The sequence below is a fragment of the Amblyomma maculatum genome, chromosome 2 (assembly GCF_055883805.1).
Source record: "Amblyomma maculatum isolate TAMU_Amacu chromosome 2, ASM5588380v1, whole genome shotgun sequence".
NCBI lineage: Eukaryota > Metazoa > Arthropoda > Arachnida > Ixodida > Ixodidae > Amblyomma > Amblyomma maculatum.
This window is the reverse complement of record NC_139345.1, coordinates 144104064-144121235: the sequence shown is the minus strand read 5'-3', so window position 1 is coordinate 144121235 and position 17172 is coordinate 144104064. Positions and strand designations below refer to the sequence as shown.

The window sequence follows — 17172 nt, the reverse complement described above, 5'->3', positions numbered from 1 at the left end:
AGCTTGAAGCCCCGCATTTTCTCATGCTTGATAATGCTTAAACATAAAGGTTCAAGATAGATACAAAAGAGAAGAGGTGAAAGGGGGCAACCTTGACGAACTGAGCGTTGGACAGCAATACTGTCACCGACAGCCAGTTCGATGCTTGAAAGCGGTACAAAAGCGCTTCTAGTGAATGCGGTGTTGCCTTAGAAACGTGCCGTAGAACGTTATACTGCGGTGTATATCGGTAATTATGAGCATGCATACTTACAGAAGTCGCAGTTACACGAGTAGCGAAGTACGTTTCCGCTAGATTTCTTCTGCGCTCTGCGCACATGCAGAGCCATCTTGCGGCAAACACAGAAGAACCCCTCCTCGCAATGTGCGGCGCTGCCCCGACACGTGGCGCGCCATTCGCCCCTGACGTTTCGCCGCGCACCCTCACGGGTTGTAGAATCAAGCGTCTTTCCTTTCTTTAGATCACTATCTTCGCTCACCGGTGCGAGGATGCCCCAATTCCCTTGCGTTTAATAAGTTTTCTGGACGAGGTGCAATAACGCTATCGCGTTCCACTCTTGAAGGCGAAGCTTAAGCGTCGTCCAAATTTTATATTGACCTTGTATACCAAAGATACTCTACCAAATCGAAATACTGTAATAGAATTCAGACCGGTGCATGCTACTTCACGATCATCGGGCAGTCTTCGTCTTTTATTTATTAGGCCTTCCGGGACGTAGAAGCGCTGCCAGCCACCTTGCCGAAACGCGCGGGCCTCAGGTTGCAGTCATAGTTCGTCGGCAACATCGTTGCAGATCCGAGCCTTCGCAATGAAGATCTTGGAGGTTATGCGTTGTCTATCTTATTCCGTGCGCCACACGCATGATGGCGCTATGTGCACGCCAAGCGAAGAGGAAGTACAGTGGAAAAGTAATTTGCCACTCGCTTAACTGCGTTTTCTGTAGTTCTGTAATTTACATGCTCATAATTATTACTATACGCCACAATACACTTGTCTAAGGGACGTTTCTGAGACATCGCAAGCAATAGACGCGCCTTTGTCCATTTCAAACCATCCAGCTGGCGTGGCCGAGTGGGACTTCTACTTCCGGCCACCGGCGTGTACGGACGCAGAAGCATGAGCTCCGGCGGAGCGGCGTTTGCGGCCCAGGCCGGCCGCGGAAACAGGTTTTTTGACGCTTCGGCTGACGAGTATCAGGTGATTCTGCCAAGTTTGCCAACCGGGCGCATTGTGCTTAATACTGTTTTCATGCATGGTGATGTGAAGGCTCGACCGTACCGGGTTGAAGACTTCAGGGACGCGTTGGTTCGTCTTGGATTGCTCCCAGAGGTGGTCGCCCTGGGGGCGTACCAAATGAACCACGTTTGGGCAGTGACGTTTAAAGACGCCGAGGCCACACGTAAGCTGCTCGCTCTCAGTGATGTGAAAGTGAAGGACCATCGCTGTGTAATCGTCGACCCCAACGACTAGGGCGTCCGGCTAAAGATTCACTGGCTGTTGCATGGCGTTCCTGACGAAGACGTGCGAGCCGCACTGTTGCCGTATGGGACGGTGTCTGACATCGCAAGGGAAAGGTGGCGCGCACAAGGCGTCACCGACAAAGGGTCAACTACGCGCACCGTGTCCCTAAAGCTGAAGACAGGGGTGAAAATTGACGACATCCCACACCAGCTGCGAGTTGCCGGTGAGCCAGCGCTCGTCGTCGTTCCGGGCAGGGCTCCCCTGTGCCTTCGCTGCAAGACGACGGGTCACATCCGGAAGGAGTGCCAGGTTCCGCGCTGCGCTCGTTGTCGTCGTTTCGGCCACGACGAACCGCAGTGTGTAAAGACGTATGCAAACGTCGCAGGGCCCGTGAGGAACGACGACATGTCGGAACACCTCATGGACGAGGCGGATGCGGAAGAAGCAGCTAAGGAGACAGGCACCAGCTCAGCAGAAACTACGGTCACTCCCCCCTCCCCAAACGCGGACGAGGTCAGGGAGCAGGGTGTCAAGAATTTGCAAGCGTGTTCCGTCGGCGTCGCGGCCGCTAAGGTGGCCAGCAGCAGCAACTCAACTGGGGACACGGAGGTCAGTCACAACACAGTATTCATTCACGAGACAGACAGCATGGTCGAATCTGAGGCAGCGAACTCGGCAGCGGTAGCCAAGTGGACACACGACGACACGGAGGACCGAACACCAGGTCACGAGAACGCAGACGTCGAAGGACCGCCGACAAAGACTTCCGCGGCGGTACGGCGGGCGTCCTTTCGGCCTAGGCCGAACTTGTTAGAGAAAAGAGGGGTGGCTGCACCGCTCCCACCTCAGACTTAACACCTGCCACCATGGAGGGGTGCTCGGCCACAGACATCACTAAAGGTATGACCATGCTCCCGGGTATTCGTTCATCTGCAATGATTTGTCTAGACAAAGCCATTACATTCGCGACTATTAATGTTCGAGGGCTCGCAGCAAGGCGCAAGCAAAATCAACTGTTTCGTTTGGTTAGCGAGCTGGAGCTAGACGTCATCGCGATTCAGGAAACTAAAGTTGATGGTGAAGAAGAAACCGGGAGAATGGTTAGCCTTTTTACTTCAAGATACAATGCCGTTGTAAGTCATGCAGTTGGAGCAGCGGCTGGTTGTGTTCTGTTTGTGCGTCAGTGCCTTGGTGTCACAATTCAAGCTGTCACGACTTGTGCGTATGGCCGCTTCGTTGTTTGCGATCTCGTGCTGTATTCATACGAATGGCGCATCATTTGTGTTTATGCACCGAACAGCGTTGGCGAAAGGCGCGATTTCTTTGAAGGTATTCGTCAGTATTGCAACTCTGAAAGGCTAACTGTGATAATGGGAGACTTCAATTGTGTACTCTCCGCATCAGATAAAACGAGTAGAAGGCCGCATAGTGATGCCAGCACCTGTGTTCTCGCAGAACTGGTAAATGAGTTTAACCTTGTTGATGTGGCTGGATGTCTGGAGGGTGGACGAGCTGCTCAGTTCACTCATTTCCAGGCTTCTAGCCACGCTCGACTCGATAGGATGTATACATATCTCTTGATCTGGTGCCTGTATGCCACGAATACCATGTTAAGCCAGTATCGTTCAGCGATCACTGCTTGGTCACCGTCACTATCGCTGGGAACAAAACTAAAAGTCAAGGATTTGACTGGCAAATGTGGAAGTTAAACTCAAAATTATTATCTGATGACAGTTTCCAAGCCGACGTTGAAAGGCATATAGCAAATATGAATGACAAAAGCGTAACAAAGTTAGGGGCTAAATGGGAGGTTTTTAAACAGAATGTCAAAATGACAGCATTGGAAAGATCGAGCGCTATAGCCAGACAAGAAAGGGCCGAAGAAAGGTCCCTTCACGTGAATCTACAGCGTCTAATCGATGTGGAAAGCAATAACCCCGGTTTGTTCATAGACGACATACGAGCCCTTAAGGAAGCTTGAACTACTCGACGCTGACCGATATCGCGGTGCCCTTGTCAGAGCTAGAGCCGAACGGCTGATAAGGGGGGAAGGTCCGACAAAAAGGGCGTTAGGCACAGAAAAGTGGCACGCTCGAAGGAATCAGATAGATGAAATTGAATACCAAGGGGCCATTACCAACGAAAAGAAAGAAATCCAGCAAGCTTTCTTCGAGCATTATCGTCAGCAGTTCGCACGGCGTGCAGTTGATATCGAGAGTTTCAAGAGAGTTTATTTACCTTTAATGCCACAACTCGACGAAAAGACGACACGTGTGCTAGAGACCCCCATCACGGAGGACGAAGTGAAATGCGCTATTGGGAATTTAAACCCCGGCAAATCGCCTGGACCTGATGGACTTAGCGCCGCATTTTATAAAGCTTTCCAGGATTTTCTCTCGCCAGTACTGGAAAAAGTGTATAATGAAGCATATGAGCTTAATGTGCTGCCGCCGTCCTTTGCATCTTCTCATACTGTGCTAATTCCCAAAACGGAGGACCGAGGTCAATTACGCAGTGTTACCTCTTACCGGCCGATTAGTTTAACCAATGTCGACTATAAAATTTTTATGAAAATACTAGCTAAAAGACTGCAAACAGTTATTAAAGATATTGTTGGAGACCACCAAACATGCGGTATTAAAGAGAGGTCCATTTTTACGAACATTCACATCGCGAGGGCCATTCTTGAATGTTGCGATGCTGGTGGACTTGGAGTAGCAATGCTCCAAATAGATCTTGAAAAGGCTTTTGATAGAGTGCCTCACGACTTGCTTTCGAGTATATTAGACTATGTCAAGGTCGGATGCGTCATCAGAGAAGGAGTGGCTATGGCTTGCAGTGCTTGTACAACTAGGCTAATTGTGAGAGAGAGAGAACAACTTTTATTTAAAATGCCTGCAGAATCGGTTAGGCTCCCTCCAAGCAGGGAGGACAAGCTTTTACCGTGACGCGGCCACTACGTCAGTCTCGTGCGTTGTGCTCCTTGAGGTCTTGTTACGTCCCTCGCTACTTCCGCGGGTTCGAGAGGGCCGCCGCCCCCTTCTTGGGGGTGCTGCCCCCCTCTCCTCGGTTTCGCTCGGTCGCTGCCTCTCTAGAGCTGCCGAGACCTGCTGGACGGCTTTGAGTTGTGTCTCTTGATCAAAGCTCCTCGTTGCAGCCTCTAGCTGCGGCGGGATCGTCGTCTTCTCGCTGGCTTCGCGCGGATTTACGCTACAGTCCCAAAGGATGTGAGCCGCGGTGGCTCTCTCCTTCGCGCACAGTCTACAGATGTCGCTCGCGTGCACACTCGGATACATGTGCTTAGCTAGCACCGGGGTGAGCAGGGACCCCGTCTGTAACTGTCTGTATAACACTGCCTCCTTCCGGGTAAGCCCCGGGTGAGGTGGCGGCATAGTCTGTCTGTTCAATCTGTACCATTTCACTATTTCGTTGAAGGTGGTCATCTTGTCCTTGGCACTGCGCCGCGACCAAGACTCCGAGTCGGCCGTGCTTGCAGCTGCGCGGTTGGTTAGTCCTCGCGCGGCCGAGTTGGCCGTCTCGTTGTGGTTCACGTTTCCGCGTTCCGACACGTCACTGCCCATGTGGGCCGGAAACCACTTGATCACCACAGGACTTTTGCGTCCGATGTCTTCGGCCTTGCGCAGTATGCGCGCGGCCTCACTACATACCCTACCCTTGGCGTAGTTCTTCACTGCCGTTCTAGAGTCACACAACACTGTAGTGCATCCGGGGTCGGAAACGGCCAAGGCGATGGCCACCTTCTCCGCCCGGTGCGCTTCTCGAGTCCGGACGCTCGCCGCGGTCTTTGTTGCACCCGTCGATGCCCCGACAACCACCGCCGCGTATGCGTTGGTGTTCCCTCGATACTCCGCCGCGTCCACGTAGGCGGCGCCTTCTTCTCTGGCGTGGAGGTCTACGAGAGCCCTGGCCCTAACAAATCTGTCGGTGACAGTATTGCTGTCCAACGCTCAGTTCGTCAAGGTTGCCCCCTTTCACCTCTTCTCTTTTGTATCTATCTTGAACCTTTATGTTTAAGCATTATCAAGCATGAGAAAATGCGGGGCTTCAAGCTGCATCAAGCAGAAGTGAAGCTTTTGGCTTATGCCGATGATGTCGCGATGTTTTGTGTAGACTACGAAAGCATCGTAGAAGTTGTGAAAACTGTAAAAGATTTTTGCGCTGTAAGCGGCAGTGCTGTTAACTGGGGCAAGTGCCTGGGCTTCTGGCACGGTGACTGGCCAGCGACCCCAGGCATTTTTGCTAACATGAAATTTGTTACCAACCCTGTCAGCTACCTTGGTGTCCCTCTTGAATCGTATCGGGACAGTGACCCATACTGGAAAAACCAAGTCGGTAAATTGAAAGATAGAGTAGACAAATGGAATGGATGGCAGTGGTCGGTGTTTGCTAAGGCCACGATTTGTAATTTGTTTTTAGTGACAAAAGTTTGGTATGTGCTTCAAGTGTTATATTGCTCAAGAGCTAATGTCCAAAAGATGCATCGTATCTTTGCCGTCTTTGTATGGGGGTCTTCGTGGGAACGGACAAGTCGGACAAATCTCTTCCGCCGGGTGAAGGACGGCGGACTTGGTTTGGCACATCTGTTTCTGCGCCAGTTAGTCAATCGTTTCATGTTTTTGAGGAATGTGAAAAATCCATTTCTTCGTACGGTCTGTCAGTTACGCCTGGGTCAAGCTCTCCCGGGAATTGTCGTTTCTTCTGACCGCATGTCAAGAGGTGTCCACGGGTATCTAAGGGAAGTGGTCTTGGCGTACAGGTTCTTGATGGTGCGGTTTACTTTAGACTATTTGTGGAGTGTAAACCGGAAAAAACTGTATAAAGACTTGTGCGATGTGGTGCTTCCAGAACCGTTGTACAGAGCTGTGTACTCGTCCACAGGGGGCAAAAATGTTCTTAAAAGAGTGAAGAGGATGATGGTGCCGGCAGGGGTGAAAACGTTCTTTTTTAAGCTGCGCACTGGAACATTGGAGGTAAAGAAATGGAAGGAACAGAAAGGGCTTTTTGTACCCTGGGGTGTCCACTGCATAATATGCAGGAAAGAGGAGACGATTGAACACGTGTTTCTCGAATGCTGGGATGCCGTATTTTTATGGGACGTGCTCCAGAGGACGCTTAAAAAGGAACTACCCATAAGCCCACATGGGATCCGATTCTTGCCAGTAGAAGCGAACAATGATACACCGTTGGATCTTTTGGTGCTACTGGCTCTCCACAGCATATGGAAAAGCAGAATGGCTGTAGAGCACGGTGATGTCGATGCACGTTCAGCGAGACAGCTCTTTAGAGATAGCATACGGGCATATGTGGACGAACAGAAAGCTTTAAAGCTAGAGCCAGAATGGTTAGTTAGTTTTGAAGGGTTGTCACATATGAGGGATCTTTATTCCGACAACTTCAGCTAAGGAAGGCTGAAGCTTTAAGTAAATGCTTGATCTTTTATTTTGTCATGTTATTGATGTCACATGTGTCTTTTTTCTGTACGTCATCGGTCAGGAAATAAAGGAAAAAAAAAACGCTGGCGTGGCCGAGTGGTTGGCGTGCTCGTCTCTGACCCTGGAGGCCCATGTTCAATTCCTCAGGTCGGCGTTTTATCCTACTCGTTTTTATTTATTAATGCTTCTGGGATTTTTCGCTCACGGCTAGCGCCGTGCGACGCGGGACGACGGCTGCCGACGACGACACTGACGTTTCTGAGACACGGGGCCCTTAACGCTGCCGCGTTAAAACGCACGGGCCTGCTACTGGCTCTGTAGCTGAGCCACCTCCGCTGCCTCATGCAGACAGATCGGATGAGAACCGGCGTATTCAGCATGGTATGGCCGATGGCTCATGCAGACAGATTGGTTTATAGGAAGGGAACGGCGCGGTAACTGTCTGACTTGTTTTCTGTGGACACCTCAACCGCGCCGTAAGGGAAGGAAGGAAGGTGGGAGGGAAACTGGAAATAGGGAAAGAGAGCCATAGTGGAGGGCTACGGAGTAATTTCGACCGCCTGGGGATCTTTAACGTGCGCTGACATCGCACAGCACACGGACGCCTCTTCGTTTCGCCTCCATCGAAACGCAGCCGCCGAGGTCGGGTTCAACATTACGTTGGTCGGGTTCGAACCCAGGTACTCTGGCACAGTAGCCGGGCCACCTCCGCTGCCTCGCGCAGACAGGGGAGAAAAGAGAGAAGAAAAAAATTACCGACGATTACGTTACTTCCTAATGCGAAATTTGAGCGCAGCAAATAAGCTGTTTCACCTTTTCGATAGATTGAGGCAATGAAATCGAGCAACACATGTATGCGCTATCACAGATTTTTTTTTTTATTTTCACACGTATTCCTTTAACAAAGACCCCACTAACAGTTCTTGACAGTCATGAAGGAAGCTTTGTGGTCGGAGAAATAGACTGATATATGTTCGACTTGGTACACCAATGCTTGATTCTCAAAGACGAGATCTATACAAGTGCCTCGCGAGGTTGTCACAGCCGTGGGACGCGTTACGAGTGAGAGGAACGGGATACGAAGAGGCGTCCGTGTGCTGTGCGATGTCAGCGCACGTTAAAGATCTCCAGGTGGTCGAAATTACTCCGTAGCCCTCCACTACGATTCCTCTTTCTCTGTTTCCACTTTCACTCTCGCCTTCCTCCCTTCTCTTACGGCTTGGTTGCGGTGTCCACAGAAAACAAGTGAGACAGTTACCGCGCCTTTCCCTTCCTATAAAAAATAAATCAGTTTTTCTACGCTGTCATGCGCCGCCGGGGTGGTACAGTGGTAAGACGCCCGACTACTGTCCGGAATACCCGGGTTCGAACCCGACCTCGGCGGCTGCGTTTCGATGGAGGCGAAACGAAGAGGCGTCCGTGTGCTGTGCGATGTCAGCGCACGTTAAAGATCCCCAAGTGGTCGAAATTACTCCGTAGCCCTCCACTACGGCTCCTCTTTCTCTCTTTACACTTTAACTCCCACCTTCCTCCATTCCCTTACGGCGCGGTTCAGGTGTCCACAAACTCGTGTGACAGATACTGCGCCTTTCCCTTCCTGTGAACCAATTATTATTATTATCTACGCGGTCACGTTGTCTTGACTCGCTAGCGGCGGCAACGGCATCAGACATTCGCTGCTAGCGCTTCCTCCGGCGACCCCTCCCCCCCCCCCCAAACCCCCTTCCTTTCCTTGTGTTCTCCGGCTGCTCCGCGCTTCCTGCGAGGCTTCGGTTGCCAAGCGCCGGCTCGAACTGGGGGGGGGGGGATGAAAGTGGGGAGGCGCTGGTTACGAGGCCGACGCCGACGTGAAACCCAGGAACGAGCGCCAAAGGGCTGCGCTCTAAAAAGGAAGAGAAAGAGAAAGACGCGCACCGCAACAATAGCCGTCGTCCACCACCGAAGCAGTCGCAAGAACGGCCTACAAAAGAAATTCCGTGGCAGGCCAGCCCCCGCTGGAAGCCGCGGTGACCTACCTGTCCCAGCCCCATCAAGGGAAGACGCGCACCGCAACAATAGCCGTCGTCCACCACCGAAGCAGTCGCAAGAACGGCCTACAAAAGAAATTCCGTGGCAGGCCAGCCCCCGCTGGAAGCCGCGGTGACCTACCTGTCCCAGCCCCATCAAGGGAGTCGTTGTTGTGGCTGTAGGAAGAAAAAGAAAACGCACGGGCTTGCTACTGACTCTGTAGCTGAGCCACCTCCACTGCCTCGTGCAGATAGAAGAGAATATTGTGAGCCCTCCACGGATCTTCTTTCATTTGCATGTACCATGATCTTCTTCCTCCTGTACATACCATCATCATCGTCCCGCGGCGCCGGCTCCGGCACGCGCTTGGGTTTTGTCCATCGGAATAAACGCCAGACACGGCAGCCCTTGCCTTGCTGTCTCGGCCTTGCCGTCTCGACCTGGCCTTCTTTCGAGAGAAGAAAGAAAAGGAAGAGGGAAAGAAGCGCTCCGCAACAACAGCCGTCGTCCACCACCAGCGGTGGCGTGTGCAATGACGACCTACCACAGATATATTATGCGAAGCATATTACTAGAGCTAAGCCTCAGCTCCTCGAGCGTGGCGGTGTCGCCACCATTGACCTTTCATGACCTACCACGTGATGCGTGACGTCACGACAGAGGAGAGACCGGGCTGAGATGCCTCCTGAAGACAGGGCTGCCCGTTGGAATGAGAAGTGAAAGCTGCGGCGTGCTACAGAGACCGATGAAGAGCGTCAAGAACGTCTAGCCAAGCGGCGTGCTCAATATGCGGCTCGGCGACAACGTTCTACAACTGAAGAACAAAGCGAGAGGTGAACGTGAGCGTGAAGTGAAAGACAATGCACTACCTATCGTTTCCTTGTCTAGGTAACAAAACAAATTGCGTGATTCGGTTTTGAACAGTTTTCGTAAGGACCGCTTTATGGACTTCGGTGGTGTAATTGAAGGACCACCGTGGCGGTGATATGCCTCGAAGGGTATACATGACGTGACCTCACAACCATGCCTAGTGAAGACGAAACGACCGATGCTGCATGTCAAGCCAGCTGGACATGGGTAGTTTACGGGGAGGCTTTCCCATATGACCGTGTTGTTGCCGAAAAATTCATAATCGTTGATCCCTTCAGCACGTCGATGTTCTAAGAGCTTTTGGTACGCGTACACATTCGCGTAGTGGTAATCGATCAACGTTGGCCCGGGGTTCGTCATGTTCGTTGTGTGTCGGTAACACAGTTATACTACCGTATTTTTGAGATGAACGAGTCATGCTATTGCCGAGTTTAACCAAGGAAAAACCGTGCATTTCCAAGCCTAGCCACCAATATGCTTCGCATCTGACTAGGCTTAACCTTAGGTAAGCCTCAGCATTTTTTTGCCACCCTACTGAAAAACCAAAAGTTCTACGGGGCAATATCCTCAAAAAATCTCATTTAATCGCATAGAGTCTCATACGGTGCACATCATTATCATAAAATATCGTACATAATATATGATAATGTGCAAGAAACTATGAGAACTTATGCATTTATATGCGACTTGTACGTGATTTCTAATGTGAATTGAACGAGATCGAGTGAGAAAATGTGAGGTTATTACCCCACACAGTTTTTTCAGTAGGGCAGGCTAGTCCCCTGCCGCAAGCGGCGGTGACCCACCTGTACCAGTCCCATCGTGGTAGAGCAGGTAGAAACTTTCGTTCAGCGTCTCTCAATAAAGTCGAGGAGTTGCTCCATCTGACTCGAAGTCATGTTAAAATACCGCGATAAGTGTACAGGCTGGCTTTAAAATTTTGTCAGTATATTTTTGTGCGAAACAGTGGCACAAAATATTTCTTGTTATTTTCTGAGCGGCTTCCTCACGACGCACAAGTGTAGAATTCTGAAGGTGAAGTTCGAATTAGCGGATGGTTTTGTTTATTTCGCTAACTTAATTGATAGCACCCCATGAAAGCGCTTTGGCAAACGAAAGCTGCCGCCGAGGCCGGGATTCGATCCGGCGTCCTTGGGAACAGTAGTCGAGCGCCGTAACCACTGTGCCACAATCGGCTTTTTTTTTTCTTTATTTCCTGGCTTTGGTTCATACCATTTCACAAGAACACAACACGAATAACACAAAACAAAGTACATATTGGAAGGTCATCATCAGCCAATGTCAGGCTGGCTACGTCTCAGTACATTAAAACTCCCGCAACGACAGCAAAGGCTCTACCCTTGAGAGCCATTCGGGAGGTTCAGCAGCCACTTTCTGTATGGCAATAAACCAATTCACACTTTCTCGAAAGTATATTCTAGCGGGTCGAGCATCCCTGTCGCAGTGATAGCCCGCCATTCTGGAGCGCCATATAGAGTGGAGGCCCATGAGCATGATTAAATCATACGGAACGCCATCTTCATTATCAATGCTTAAATACCGGATGCCGTGGGAGTCTAGTGGAAATTCTTTCTTTATCGTGCGTTGCAAAACATCCTAGAAATAAACCCCTTCTCAACAATGCAAAAAAACATGGTCTATTGTTTCCGGCTGCTTGCAGATTAAACAGTGCGCCCCCCACGGTAAAAAAAAATCCCTTTCCTCCAAAAACTTCTTTACTGATAATGTTCCGGTGTGTAATTTAAAGAAAAATGTCTTAGCTCCTGGCGACACCTGCATTTTCTTTACTCTCTTCAAGACATCTCTGCCCGGACCTCCACTGTATAAGGTTCTGTACAAGGGTTGTGGCAAAACAATGTCCCATAAATCGCGATACAGCTTTTTTCGTTTTACAGTGGACAAATATTCATTAGAAAAACGCACTGAAGGAAATCTTACACTAGCGACGACCTCCCTGTAATAACCAAAAATCCCACCCGTAGCTTCTTCGGTGGAGACAACAAACTCCGGCAGTAGGCGCCGTAGCCTAACTTGGCAGACGGTGCGTAAGAAAGGGTCCGAAGCATCCCGAAAAAACAAAAACCGGTTGACCACCTGCCGTAAAAACAGATGGCCGAGTCCCAAACCGCCGTCTTTTACCCGACGGAACAAATTCGTCCTGCTGCAGCGTTCCCATTTACCTGCCCAAACAAAAACGGCGAAAATCCTGTGTAACTTCTGTACGTTTACGCGCGAACAACTCAAAACTTGCATTGCGAACCAAAGTTTGCTGATAAAAAAAAAGATTGCATACAGTAGCTCTGGCAAAAATCGACATGTTGGCGCCTTTCCACTTCTCGGCTCTCTCCCGTAGTTCGGTCATTTGCCCTTTCCAATAATGCTCGCTTTCGCGGTAGGCATCCAGCTCGACGCCCAAGTACTTGGTCGGTATGTCTGTCCACGTAACATTGGCAAAGCGATCTGGTTTCGACGGCCACTGTCCATGCCAGAGCCCAAGGCACTTGGCCCAGTTCACCCCGCTACCGGTAACTTGAGAGAACTCACGGATACATTTGACAGCCTCGGTGATACTCTCCTGGTCAACCGTAAAAATAACGATGTCAGCATACGCGAGCAGCTTCACTTCGGCTGCTTGTAACCTAAACGCACTAATGTTGACATTATTCATAAGTTTCATGCACAATGTTTCAATATAAATGCAAAACAAAAGAGGGCTGAGGGGACAGCCCTGTCGCACCGAACGCTGCAGTCGAATGGGGGCTCCCAGACTCTCATTAACAATCACTCTCGTCGTGCAGTTACGGTACGCCAGGGCCACACCCTTACATATAACTGAACCAACATTCACATGTTCTAAAAGGGAAAACAAAATTTCGTGATCGACGCAGTCGAATGCTTTTTCGAGGTCGATCTGAAGCATGGCGACCCGACCATCCCAGTCATCACAGCACTCAAGGACACTTCGCGCCTTTTGAATGTTGGTCACTATTGACCTCCCTTTTATCCCACACGTTTGCAACAATAACCGTTTGCAACCTTCGGGCCAAAACCTTCATAAAAATTTTATATTCAACGTTTGTAAGTGCTATGGGTCTGTAAGATGTTACCAGGCGTAATTTGTCTATTTCATCAGTTTTATGAATGAGTACGGTGTGGGATGACCCATATGACGGAGGCAGGGCATTTACTGTGTAGGCATCGTTATAAATTGCGTTCAAAATAGGTGTGATTTCGTACTTAAATTCTTTGTAAAAACCCGCGCTGAACCCATCCGGTCCCGGCGATTTACCGGCATTTAAACTGTCAATAGCGTGCTCCACTTCTGTTTCAGTTATCTTTAGTTCTAATCTCTCTTTCACTTCATCGTCCAGACGCGGTATCGTCGCCAGAAACTTATTCTTAAAAGTGATAGCGTCTACCGTGTGGGATGCGAAGAGGGTTTGGTAATGGGCGTTGAACGCTGCTTTGATGTGGTCGTTGTCCGCCGCCAAGATACCCCCCAATCTATTTGGTCGATGTGGTTCCGTTGAGCGTTTGCTTTTTCGAACCCCAGCGCTCGTTTTGATGGCGCCTCCCCTGCAGCTGTGTCTTCTGCCCTTGCCCTCACTAACGCACCTCGATAACGATCTTCGTCTATCAATTCTAGTTTTTGCTTTGTTTTCCGTATATCTTCAATCCATTTCCCCGGCGCTCGAGCTTCCTGTTTAAGCAACGTACGGAGCAGTGTCCTTAACTCCGTCTCTTTCTGTTTTTCCTCAAACCGTATACAGGTTGCCCTCTCTATTGCTTTAATTTTTATAGTTTCTTTACACAGCTCCCACTGTTGCCAAAGGTGCATATTTTTACTTGGGTTTATTTTTTCAATTTCTTCTTTTACTATGCGGGTAAAATGTTCATCCTGCAAGAGTTTATTATTGAATTTCCACATTTCCCACGAAAAAGAATTCCCTCTCTTTACCCATCCAAAAGAACATTTAACTAAACAATGGTCTGAAAACGATACCGGCTCTACTTCATAACTATTGCATTCATAACTATTGCAAAGTCGGTACACCTGGCCTTGTTTTCTCTTTCCTGCCAGACCTCTAACATTTAGCGTGGCGACCTTCAACGGTGATGCAGGAGCCATTTTTTAAATAAGAAGAAGAGACCGAAAGCACGGTGCTTACCTCTCGCGCCTAGCACAAGGCTAGACGCCTCCGTCGCTGCTGGCGCCGTCCTTCTCGAGCTTCTGGCCGTGCTCGAGAGGCGCCGTGTCGCCGGCCCGCCTCTCGCTCGCAAGGTTTGGGCGAAGCATCAACGTGGGCCTCCTTGTTTGAGGCGCCTTTGCTGGTGGTTCCTCGGAAGTGGGCGTTGCCTCCTTGTCGTCGCCGGTGCTGGTGTCGGCATGTGGGCGTTTCCCGGGGGTAGCGGCCGTGGTCGTCCGACCACCGCAGTTGTGCCGGTGAACCTCGCTCACTTCATTTGCTTCGGCGTCCTTGGGAGCCGGCAGGCTCTCCGCGTCCGCTGAGGTCTCCTCGCTTGGCTGCGGCAAATTCACCGTAGCTGGCGCGAGCTCTGGCTTATCGGCAAGGGGGGCGTCGCCACTCGGAGTCACCGAGGTGCCCTGCGACACGGGAACCTTGTCCAGCACGTCGGCACCCTTTGCTGCTTCCTCAGCCTCGGCGACGTCAATCAGCTCCCTGTTGTCGTCCTTCGCACCGAGCCCGGTCGCTGACGCGTAGGTGCGGACGCAGTCCTCGTCCGCGTGTCCATAGCGCCTGCACTTGGAGCACCTGGGCACCTTGCAGTCACGGCGAACGTGGCCTGCGCCGTGACCCCGCAGGCACTGCATCGGCCGCCCGGGAACCACCACGAGAGCCAACGAGAGCCTGAAACTCAACATCTACCTGGAAGGAATGCCCATCCCTGAAAAGACAAAAATAAGAATATTAGGTATGTGGGTTCAATCGAACCAACGCAGTAGTCACACTTTTACCATGCTCAAAACTACAACGCTACAAGTGACACGCATGATCACCCGCATCACCAACAGGCGGCATGGCATGCGCGAAGAGGACACACTAAAACTAGTTAGAAACCTGGTAGTGAGCCGAATTATGTACAGCCTGCCCTACCAGTGCCTCAACAAGAGTGAAATACAACAAGCTGATGCCCTGCTACGCAAAGCGTATAAGACGGCGCTCCGATTACCGCGCAACACGTCTACAGAAAAGCTCATGGCGCTTGGATTGCAAAACACATTCGAAGAACTACGCGAGGCGCAGCTTGAGTCGCAAAAACTCAGGCTGCTGCAGACAACGACTGGAAGAGCGCTTTTACAGAGACTCGGATACTGTGAGCAGATGCGAGAAATAGCGAGGACGGTAACGATCCCCGACGAACTTCGCAAGTCCCTCAAGGTAGCTCCAATCCCGAGAAACATGGACCCTAACCTCAACCAAGGTAGAAGAGAAGCAAGGGCCAATTTTATTCAAAAAACATACGCTCCTGAAGACACGACTGTGTATGCAGACGCGTCCTCGAGAGGAGGACAGAACAAAATTGCAGTGGCCACGGTGGTCAATTCGTCTCTACGCGAAGTGACCAGCGCCTCTATCCGACACTGCACAGCAGCAGAGGCCGAGGAAGTAGCCATTTCTCTAGCGGTGGCGGAGGGCTATAGAGCTGGGCGGTCGCTAACGATACTCACGGACTCTCAAACAGCCTGTCGAAATTTCATGAATGGTAGGATTGGTCGTCACGCGCTTCGTATACTCCTCGAAGCGAGCGACAGATTTAAAAACCACGAAGAAAATAAGACCAGACACAAAATTATATGGGTACCGGGGCACATGGGGGTGGCAGGGAACCAAGAGGCTGACAGGATAGCTCGAGCATACACTACTTTCCGAGCATCCGACGGGTCCGCGGAACTTTTGCCAGCACCCAAGGCATACTCGGCCATACTAGAAAACTATAGAGGAAGAAGAATGCGATATCCCCCACCGCACAGTTCTCTCACCAGAGAGGAAACTGTCATATGGAGACAATTACAGACGGGTTCATACCGAAACCTACACATACTAAACAAAATGCACCCTACCTTATACGCTGACAGATGTCCGTGGTGCTATGAAAAACCAACACTGTATCACATCACATGGGCATGTCAAAACATAGATGTGGTCCCCAAAATTCGAAACCCGAGTGCGGAGCAATGGGAGACTCTGCTGTCCAGCGACCACTGCGAAGACCAGAAAGGTCTGGTACAGCGAGCCCAACGGGCGGCAGCAGCCAGCGGAGCCCTGGACTGAGGGCAACCGACCATTGTAAAAAGTGGACGAAGTCGACGGAGAAGACTCTTGTGGATACAACAAGCAGACATCTCTGAAGACGTCCAAAAACCGCCAAATAATATAGGACTAAATAAAGTTTTTCCTCCTCCTCCTCGCCGGCGACGCGAAGCTGGTGGGGCAGGTCGTCCACCTTCGTACCTGGCTTCAACTTGAGCAGCACTGTTCTCGTGGTGGATCCCTTTTCCTTCATTCCAACGACGCGCCAACGCTCCCGCGTCACCTCGGTCACGTTTCCGAACGCCGCGAAAGCAGTCCGGATGTCCTCGTCTTGGACACCGTGTAGCATCCAGTGCAGGCGTAGCTTCACCTGCTGGTCTTCAGGGTCGAATATGAGGCAGCGGCGTCCCTTGACTTCCAGCTCCTTTAAGGCGGCCAGCTTCTTCGCGGCTTCCGTGCTGTTCATGGTTACCGCCCACACATGGTTGATTTTTTACGCCCCCAACGCCACGACGTCGGGGAGCGCACCGACGTTAGCGAGGGCATCCCTGAAGTCCTCGACCCTGTAGGGCCTCATACGCACGTCGCCGTGCAAAAACATCGTGTTTAACACAACACGTCCGGTGGGCAGGTTAGGCAAAACGATCTCGTAGTCCTTGTCTTCTTCGGCGCTAAACCTGTTTCCGCGGCCAGCAACGGCCGCTATCGCCGCTCCGACGGAGCTCATGATTCTGCGACCGTTCGCTATCGCGCTATCGCCACAATCGGCGTAACGGACGGAAACGCGGAGATGAGGGATTCAAACTTTGTTCTATTAGGAAGCCTTTTTCGGCTGATGGGCTCAGAACTGTTCGCGAAAATTTTCGCGCGTGTTTAGGTTACGAAAAAAGGAATACTCTTTGCGCCACTAAACTGTGATGAGGCGAAACGAATAATAGAGCGCTGAATCGTAGCCATTCACTATGGTACCTCTATCTCCCTCTCTTTTTTCTCTCCGACCTCCTCCCTTCTTTTACAGCGGGGTACACGGTCCGCGGAAGTGTGACAGGTACAGCACCTTTTCTTTCCTGTAAACCAATTTTGA

The 17172-nt window shown here is 50.8% G+C and overlaps 1 protein-coding gene and 1 pseudogene across 1 annotated transcript in view; both read left to right on the top strand.

Annotated features, from left to right (window-relative positions):
* LOC146200112 (uncharacterized) overlaps nt 1-17172 on the top strand; it is a 479695-nt gene that overhangs the window by 417314 nt on the left and 45209 nt on the right. The gene's annotated exons all lie outside the window — the stretch shown is intronic.
* Nucleotides 1086-17133, top strand: LOC146200113 (uncharacterized; annotated as a pseudogene).